The sequence below is a fragment of the Cryptomeria japonica genome, chromosome 7 (assembly GCF_030272615.1).
Source record: "Cryptomeria japonica chromosome 7, Sugi_1.0, whole genome shotgun sequence".
NCBI classification, from domain to species: Eukaryota; Viridiplantae; Streptophyta; class Pinopsida; order Cupressales; family Cupressaceae; genus Cryptomeria; species Cryptomeria japonica.
The window spans coordinates 860,321,531-860,332,318 of record NC_081411.1 but is presented as its reverse complement, the minus strand read 5'-3'; the positions used below and the strand labels follow the sequence as shown (position 1 = coordinate 860,332,318).

At 32.6% G+C, this 10,788-nt stretch overlaps 1 long non-coding RNA gene across 1 annotated transcript in view; it reads right to left on the bottom strand.

Moving 5' to 3' along the window:
• Positions 1-4,347: 4,347 nt before the first annotated feature.
• LOC131856314 (uncharacterized) overlaps positions 4,348-10,788 on the bottom strand; it is a 29,788-nt gene continuing 23,347 nt past the window's right edge. The window contains exon 3 of the long non-coding RNA XR_009358418.1: positions 4,348-4,659. This is a non-coding gene — a long non-coding RNA (uncharacterized LOC131856314). The remainder of the gene's footprint in view (positions 4,660-10,788) is intronic.

The following is a 10,788-nucleotide window of genomic DNA, read 5'->3' as shown; positions in this document are numbered from 1 at the left end:
CATCTCAACCTCTTAACAAAAGAGCTCTAAAATTCTTCAAATGCCATCAAGTTCAATGTTTTCTTTTTCTTATGTTTTGTAAGCCTCTCTATTTCCTATATAGATGATGGATTATATATCTATCATATTTAAAAAAAAAAAGATTTTTGTTTTTTTGTGTGTTTTTTCTTTTAGGTAAATATTGTCAAAGGGGACAACTCCCATTCCATTAATAAAAATACTACATTAATTCCTACCTGGAAGGCTAGTTTTCACAACACCAATGATCCTCACTAATTGAAAGATGTGAGGAATCATCAATTGTCTTTCAAGAGTGACATCAAATTACTGCATTTAATCTAAGCTTCCTTTCCTCGATATTGAGTAAAGGCCCAACCATTCTTTCAAATCATTGGATATTACAAGCTTTTATCTCTGATCAATGGCACAGATTGAGAGGTAATCAGCTACACTATTTACCAAACCCATTGGAGGGGATGAATCAATATTGAACTCTTCAAATATGATTTAAGTGATATTAAACATGAATTAACAACAACACTATAAACATAGACCATCAACTCATGAACATCAGATTTATATGGAAAAACCAATTGGAGAAAAACTACGGTGAGAACCATACTCACAATATAAATATAATTGATTAAAAAGATTTAGGCTTCAACCAAGGGGAAACATGCACATGATGGACTTGCAAGACTACCATGCACTACCTTAGGGCAAGATACATGTACTTTCTCAACTAAGGCACACTACTTGAGGGAAAGATACAAAGGAGGCTGCGAAGAGACCCACTATCTTTCAACAATAGAAAGAATTGCAGAACTGATATGAGAAGAATCTCTTGATCATGAAATTATCGTTGAACCTCTATGTCAAGAAACTAACATCATGGTAAGCATCTCTAATAATCACCATTGTCACAATACATTATCTTACTGAATGTATCACCTTTAAAACTCTTCACAACTTGGCTCACACATCCGTAGTCTCAAATATACTTGCATATCATTCACATTTGCTTCTCATCAATTAATATAATACCCATACCATCACACTCTCAACACATCCACACTCCTTAAATATAAGATAGATCATCAAAAAACCTAATTGAGGGTCGACCAAGAATTAAATAAACATTATAACACAAAATAAGCCACTCAGACCAAACATACTCAAAGTAATCCACTCTAGGAGAAAGAGGGGACCCAAAAAACATTGCAATACATTCTTCCAAGTCAAATCCAATGAACCACAAACACTAACACATCCTCCAAATTTTCCACCAAATGAAATGTGTAGATAAAAATAAGGCTTATCACTTAGTCGGCCAAAAGATATCTTCCAATGCAAATTAACTAACATGGATCTCCACACAACATGGTGAGTCCCATAGAAATATTTTAACTTGACCTTAAATGCGAATCTAGACCAAAAGGTATGATCAAACAAGATAATCCAACCAGACACACTGAACCATAACATAACTGAATATACAAGTACAAACCAATATAGCTCACTTGCAGAACAAAAACATCACCAAAGAATTGAATTGAAACACAAAATGAACCACATAAATATGTCCATGAAATTGAAACATAATACTCAACATATCCAAAGGCCACTAAAGACTTTCCAAGCCAGTCTGATAGACACCCTTACTATCATAGAACAATAACAACCAACTTCTACACTACATATACTGAAAAACGAGTCGATGGAACATTCATTAAACATAATCCTTACCAACTGGAGGAATGCAAGCATTCTACCAATGAGACATTAAATATTATTTTCTACATACATAAAATACTCTTTCCTACATTAATTAAAAAATCTTTCTTGCATGTTGAACTTGTCACAACCAACACCATAGTATCAAACTCAACAGAAACACCAAATACTAGACAAAGAAACCTACAATTATACAGGATCATATCTGGACAAAACTCCATTTGGAAAAACAAGTTTGATACTAATAACAACAAACTCTAATATTGATCAAACAACTCATATTTTCAACAATTTCTCCCCTTGTCATTGATGGAAAAACAAAAAAAATTGTCCTTCAAGAAATATCTCTCTCTTAAATCTCCCCCTCTTTGATATCAAAGATAAAGTACCCAGAATGACATATTGAGCATCCAAAACCCAACAAACACCCACATACTCCATTGCTCTTGCTGAGAGCAACACCAACATCAATCAAGGAGACAAATAATAAGTTCCAAATCTCCCCCTAGAAAGATCCACCTCATTTATGCACCTAGTTAGAGGAAGGATGGGCAATGACCCCTAGTTTTAATTTGAGATGCTAAAAAGTATCGTTTGCCAACAATTTAGTAAAAATTCTTGCAACCTATTCTTTTGTATAAATGTACTCCAATTCGACTTTCTTTTTTGCAACCTTCTCTCTTAAGAAATGATACATGATTGAAATATATTTAGTTCTTGAATGCATTACCAGATTCTTTGAATTTTTTATAGCACTAGTATTATCACACATGATGGGAATAGCTTCGTCATACATTACTCTGATATCCTTAAGAGTTTGTTTCATCCACATAGCTTGAGTACAACAAGATGTTGCTACAATGTATTCTGCTTCTACAATAGATAGAGATACTGAATACTACTTCTTACTTAACCTCAAGACCAATCTATCTCACAAGAAGAATGCATCACTGCTAGTACTTTTCTTGTCATCAACATTGATGAGAGCCAAATATACCCTATTTTACACCATATTTTATGCATTCCAATATGCCTTCATATCCATTTCTATATACCATTTCCATACGATTTCATGTTGCATATGGTTTAATATATATAAGTAATCTTTAATCAAGTTTTTAGATAAAATCGTAAATAAATAATACCAGATTGTATTTACTAATATGTCTTTCACTATGTTTAGAAAATTAATCTTTCAAGATGCAGATTTAAGGGTGCAAATCTTCTTGTCATGGAGAACACCTTCCTGTCACTTTTTTGTTAGGAACTATTATATATTACTTTGTGACTAGAAAGTTATTTTCACAAGAAGAATATAAAAATTATGTTAACTTATAAGATTATTGGTCACACAGGTTCTTATTTATGTCGCTCGTATTCACGTCATTTTCCAGTCTAAGCTACTAGAACTTTGGTTATTGCATGACTGTTTCTAACGTCTACCAACTCACTGTCTAATATTCCATTGGCTATCCTTGGGTCACCATGTTCTATGGTGATTGGTACGTGAGAATGTTACATGTGGTTAAGTGAGGGGAGCTTGTGGTACATATGTCTTGCCAGAAAACTTATGAAAGAAAAGAACCCATGGTGGAAATATGTTACTATGTTACTAAATTATTGTTGTAGAAAATTGCCATAATCTATCTGTTTCTTATTTTTATCTGCAATTATAACTAAGTTGTTTTTAACTTGTGTATTCAAGGCTTCACATAAGCCTCAGTTTGTTGGCCATGGGTCAAAATAATTTAACTACTTTATATCATATTGTTATTGATGGTTCACTAGTACAAAAATAACAATATATGACTAAACAAACTACCAAACATTGCATATAAATGACTAAATTTGATCATGTGACCATTAGAAGTTTATTGCCAGTCATTAATCATGCGATCAAATTTATGACTAAACTATTTTAGTCATTTATTGGTTGTTTTGATTGATCAATTTGGTCATCGATTTGGTCCTCGATTTGGTCCTCGATTTGGTCATCGATTTGGTCATTGATTTAGTCATTGATTTAGTCACTAATTTAGTCATTAATTTAGTCATTGATTGTTGTTATCTAGTCATTTATTTAGTCATGATAGTCACTAATTTAGTCATATATTTAATCACTAATTTAGCCATATATTTAATCATTAATTTAGTCATGATAGTCACTAATTTATTGATATATTTAGTCACTAATTTAGTCATATATTTAGTCACCAATTAAGACATATATTTAATCATTAATTTAGTCATTGATTTTTGTTATCTAGTCATTTATTGAATCATTAATTTAATCATTGATTGTTGTTAAATGGTCATTTATTTAGTCATCATAGTCATGTATTTAGTCCTTATTTTAGTCATATATTTACATCTATTGGTAGTATATTGAATCCATTTTATTTATTGGTAGTATATTTAATCATTTTATAATGCAAAAATAATATAACATTAAACTCGAACTAGATCATAAAAGAAAATAAAAATATTACATATACAAACAAGCTACATGTTAGAATTAAAAGATTGATTGAACATATTGACAAACGAGGTAATCTGCAATAAAAAAAATATAATGCAAATATGTATATATAAATCAAGTTATAAGATGTCAAATTTGTCTAAGGGTATATATGTAAATATAATAAAAAATGTCAAAGTTGTCTAAGAGTTTCCAACTCTTTCAAAACATTTTCTACAAATATTTTAATGGCCACCTTGCGAAGGTTCCCTCTTTCTCTTTCAGACGGACGATTCCATCTATTTTGTCTTCATAAGGAAGAGGTATCTTACTTGTGACCATTAAAATGTTCACATTTGCGTCCCCTATTCCTTTTAAGTTTACTCCATGTAGAATAGATAGGGAGTGAATCACCCCAATGCCAACAACAACACTATCAAATGGATCCAACAACCTAACTTTATCACCTTCATTGAATTTATCAGTACGTTTCAACAAAAAGAAAAAAAAAATGTTATATTAATACATATGTAATGATTACCCTTATTTGCATAATAAAACAACAATTAATTTAATAATACGTGTGTTAAAATAACTACAAAAAGAAAATTTCAAAAAAATTGCAATGATTCTACAATTGAAAATAAAAGACATCTAGTAGACCATCGTTGTGAATTCACTGTAATAGTCATACAATTATAAGAAATACTGCAATCTCAGAAATCGCAAATAAAAGACATCACTTGGGACAACCATGATCTTAAGCTTCAACAACCACAATCAAGAGCAACAATAAAGAATCCTAGTCACAGTGAAGGGAGCTTCTACACAAGATCATAGCCCTAGTTCAAAGCTATGACAATTGGGAGTACACAAAGCAACAAACATTAGCTTGTGATAGCTCAAAAGAGTGAAAGAGAACAGTCCCAATATTGCAAAGATGAAATCATAGAAGACCCTCATGATGGTGTGAAGGACTACAATAGCAATATTTTACATCAGAAGTGCAGCGCTTTCACAGTTAATAGTAACGTCTTTGAGAGTTTAGTAGCACAATATAATAAATATATCAAGGTCACGATAACTCATAGTCTAAACAAAGAATCTCAATTATGAATGGTAGAGAATGGACCTCAAAAACATTGACAGTTATCTTAAGTGCATAAAGAGCAGTTAAGACAATAAAAGAGGAGTAATGATGGGAATACCTTGATCATAGAAAAATTTAAATACATGCACGAGTGAGATTTAACATAATTAAATTAGAAAGGTGTTTTGAAGTAAATACAAAGAATGTTGTATTCAGATTAAAACATAAAAGAAAGTATAGAGTCGTTGCAGAGGAGCAAAAGCTTACAATTGATCCAAAGGTGAATTGCGACTTGGAGATACAGTGAAAGAAACACACAATCGGAAACAAGTAAGTTGCTATATTGCTTTTTCTTTGTGAATTCATGGAGTCCTCTTCATCTAAACCAACTAAGAGTGGGAAGCCCAAGAATCCCCCACCTACTGATACTAGTGAGGTAGCTAAAAGAAAAAGATAGAAAAAGGAAGGGAGAGAGTTAAACCGAGACTTATTGGAACAATTCCCTGCGTCTAGCATGAAATATTGTAGAGTGAAGCCTGAAGAGGATGGCCTAGAGGATAATCAAGAATTTCTAGGAGATATTTGGACCGAGATCAGAGGGTATGATTTATTCATGTTTCACTGGAAGAGGAGAATGAGCCTTGAGCCTTGAGCCTGTCAGTAATCCATGGAGGTTGACTATAGGGAGACTAGTAGTTCCAAATGTATTTATTAGTCTTGAACTGATAAAAGCTCTTGCAGATAGAGATGATCCTAAAACAAAGACAATTTATGACAAAGACAACAAGCTATTAGTCCCAATTAGGAAGGACTTCATTAAGACAGTATTCAATTTGGATTTTGGAAACGAAGAACAAATTGATGTGGCAAAATTAAAACAAGAGTATGTTTCCCTACTAGACTATCATCTAAGACTTTTACAAAGACCTCCTTGATGATTGTTCTATGATAGAGAATGTTGCTCCCATTAGAATGAGGGATACAAATTTCTCTCTGTGTGCATTCCCCATGACAAATGGATTGTCACAATGAATGCTGCTCTAATATGGGTCTTATTATGGTCTTCATTGAAGATTGTTCACCATCTTTTGTGCCTTTCTTGAATATTATTTTCATAAACCCTAAGATTCTTGTGAAGTGATCTAAAATATATAAAAGAGGACAAGATCCCTCAAGAAAACCTTTAGACTTTTCTCAGAATTTCATATACTAAATATTCTATATTAATAAACTCTTCAGGTCAAGCAAGCATAAGTTAACGAACAAGTCAATCAAGATATGGTGTAGTCCACATTCAAGATAGTGGTACCAATGATGGAAAGGGTACTATCATAGGCCAAGATAAAGAATACCTATAAGAAAAGCACTGAAAGTAGTCTATACAATGGCAAGTCTTGGTCATTGAAACCAAAGATTAATCACAATCAAGGCAGACAGAGCCATCAATAAGAGCCACAATCAAAAGGCAAAAGAAGAACATAGAAGATGACAGTCACAGTGTTTGATTTGAAGACAACATATGAAAAATTAATCCAAAAGATTGGTTGCAGTCCTATGGGTAAATATCAATAAAGGATATAATTAAGAATGAAATCAAAGTTATGTTAAAGGAACGGTGTGCAATATTTACTGTCAAAATGATAGTGAAGCCCTCAAGAGTGTCATGATCAATGAAACCAAAGGAAAACAAGGAGCAGTTCTATTTTTTATAGAGGCATATCAAGCATGTAAAATAGTAAGCTATTTTGGACAGAAGCAAAATTGGAGCCAGATTTTATGAATGCAAGATTTTATGGCTTTGTTAATTATTCCAACATGAAGCAAAATTCATCAATATAAGCAACATTAGTCAAAGAGACTTTTATAATTAACAAAGCCATAAATCTGGAATAATTAGAGCAACATGAGCACCGAGATTCATCAATATAATCATCATCAATAAAAGAGACTTTTGTAGCTAAGCATTCACAAAGATAGTAAAGACAAACCTGAGAAAACTAGATGCAATCAAGGAGTATAGTGATAAGATTATGGTGAAAACACATGAGGTCAATCACAAGGCTCATTCAAAGAGCTAATACAAATTAAGAGCAAAGTCAGTTCAACACAGTCTAGTCATCAAGGGCATTCATGAAGTCAAAAGATAGTTTAAAGGCTTGTTGTCGAGACACAAGACACTTATCATAGTAAAGAGGCAATAGAAAGTCAAATAGGTAAAAATGAAGTGATTTTATATCAAATCAAATGAAAGGAGCAAAAAATGAATTGAAGAAGAGATTTAGGTATAAAATCCTTATTCCAAGCTTCAACACATAAATGGACATCTCATAGTCTATGGAGTAATAAATGAAAGACATATGTGATGAAATATCTATGAATGTTACAGTCATATGAAGTTTTTCACTATATGAAAGACCATAAAGTAAATGAAGATGTTGTTAATGTTTTGTCTCACAAAATGAAGAGATGGATTCTATGAAAGAACAATGATCAAGAAAGAGAACTAACCAACCTAAGAGGACTTGCAAATAGCAATCTCAACTTAGAGGCAGGTGTGAATAACACTATCAAAACCATACAAGGAAAGACTGTCATATGATTGAGGTCACTCCTACAGTTGAAGAAAAGGGGTCTTAAGTTTGTTTATGAAAAGTGTGCAACAAAAGAGCTATTAAAAGATAAGGTGACTGTTAGGCCCAATATGGAAAGCTAATGTACTGAGAGGGGAGGGTTGAATCAGTACTCCAAAACTTTTCTTCAACAATAACTTTACTGTTATGCATAAACCGAATAGTGCAGTAACATAATATAAAGATAAAACAAATAGATAACAATCATACATGATTCACTCCATAACACATATATTTTGGTTACGCAAAAACTCTTGGTTAGAGAGAAAAAATGTGGTGGGGATGGCACCCACAACTTCACTACTGCAATAATAAAGGTTGCTCGGTTAGAGCTACATGTTTAGCTATTTCTGATAGCTTACCCTGTTAGGAGTATCAAGATCTGTTAGATCTACCTTGCTAAAGGATTTTACAACACTTAAACTAAATGCTACACCTGGTTAGAGGCTTTACAATTTATAGACTTGATTAGAGTCTTTTACCCTGTTAAAGGTTTCTCTTACAACTTCAAAATATTACAATAAAATCATTACAAATATCTGCAACTTTACATTTGAAAAATTATAGCAGATTCTATGTGCTCAGAATAAGATTACCTTGCTTATAGCATACCTCGGTAACCCATATAGTAACTCGGTAAACCCTTCTGTTTACTTTGTTCTTTGACTGATCTCTGAAATCCTTCTCGGTGACCTTTGTGTCTCCGTAATAGTCATAACACTTAGTGCTTTCACATGTCTTGCTTCATATATTTCTATATCTTCCTTTCTGTCATGCTACATGTATATGTCTGATCTTAATCCATGTTGTATAAATAGATCTCTTATTTCGGTGATCCATTCATCGCTTCAATCGTACAAACATGTTTTATTGAATGAATAACCATGCAAAATATTTCATTGGTTAGATGACCTCAAAATCATACACAATCTTTAAGTGCAATTTCCAATGTGATAACGGTTAGATGTTCCTTGATCTTTGTAACACGTTTCCATATGTATGTCCAGGTTCAATGAATCTGGTAACATGTTTCACTCGATGTATATCAACTCGGTGTGTCATCTTTTCTACTCAGTAGACATGAAATGATACTTGGTAGACAGCTCGGTGTGTCATCTTTTCTACTCAGTAGACATGAAATGATACTTGGTAGACAGCTCAGTGTATATTACACTCTGAGACTACTTTCTTCTATAACCGACTGAATATCTCGGTAGAGATAACCGACTAGAGTATATAGAATAATTTTGAACATAAAACTAATGGCAACTTGATAAGTAGTAACAGTGACCTGTATCATAAGTCAAGAGCCATGAAGCTTAGAATAGTGCAACAGGTCTAAAAGCAACATAGCAATCATTAGGTCTCAGAGCAACATAGTCCCAAGATAAGGAAGCAAAAAGTTGCAAGAGAAAAGGTTCATTACAGTCATCACTCTACAAGTAGACAATGGATAGTCCAAAGACAATGAGGATTGTAAAAGTGTGTTGATAGTGCTGAAAAGATAGTTTTGATGGTACTATAAATACAGTCCAAATCTTAGAGCAGTAGCAGAGAACCAATTAGAGCACTGTCATAGGAAGCCTACAAGGAACTAGTCTTGTAGGATACCTTGAAGAGGTAGACTTGAGATGCTACGATAGTCATAAAGAGACAACATGGAGTATTTAGAACAATCAAGGGAAAGATGCCAATCTATGGACACCAAGAACTTAAATATCATATCATGTGCAAGACCTAAGACAATCTTGTCTTTATGAGATATAGGACACTCATAGGTCATGTGGAGGAGTGTCACAAAGCCATGAAGAGAGAAAATAGAGTTATACAAAGGAAGACATAGATTTCATTTATGATGACAAAGCCAAGTATGCATACCTAAGATAACACAACCCACACAAGGTCAACATACAATTGTTACCCTTTTCTACAATGGGCAAGTCTATGGATGCTTAGGAAAGCAAAGAGAGTATGCAGGTGTTTAATGAGTAAATGCATGTTGCATACAAATGTAAAGTGAAATCATGCACATGTCAAATGAGAGCATACATTTGTAAGAAATGAATGTTGTCATACTTGTAACACTTTCATGTATTATATAGTATCCTTTGGGCCTTTGTTTGTATTGAGAACATTGAATAATGAAATCATAAATTTCTATTTTTCATATCTGCTAGACTCATATTAATGGTCATATTACATTGAATATTGGATTTCATACATTATATAGATGTCTAATTTTTAATTCTATATATATATATCCCCTGCCATCCCCAAAAAAAGATATGTGGACTGCAATCTGAAAAGTTTTATTGCAATTAAATCGAGAAAAAAATTGATGATTTTTTTTTTCTGTGGAGATCACCCAGTGGTCATACCTGGTCCTTTCATCTTTGTTTGGGTCTTAGTTTAGGAGGATTTTGCTTTGTGTGTCTTATTTTATTTGGTTTGATTGTTTTTTAGGGGTATCCATCGAGAAAAGGCGATTGTGTCATGAAACATGTCTGCATTCTACTAAATTGTTCATTTCATTTGTTTAATCATGAAGTGCTCTAGAACATAAATAAATTTTTCTTAATGAAATCTTGATTTAAACTGTATTTACAGTGGATTAAGGTTTGCTTATTGTAATGAGATACTAGTATCCTTTGATTATTGTATTTTTTCACATTAATACTCTCCGAGTCATTATGGTTTTTTGGCAAAGCTATGATTAGTAAAAAACCTAAAATCTAGCTTCAATGCAACCGCAATCTTCAAACCCTAGTAAGATTCATCACTTACAAGCCAAAGGAATTAACGTAATATGAAAAGAAAAGAAAACAATATCAAAAAGAGAAAAATTAGAAAAAGAAGAAAAATAAAATCTGAAGAAA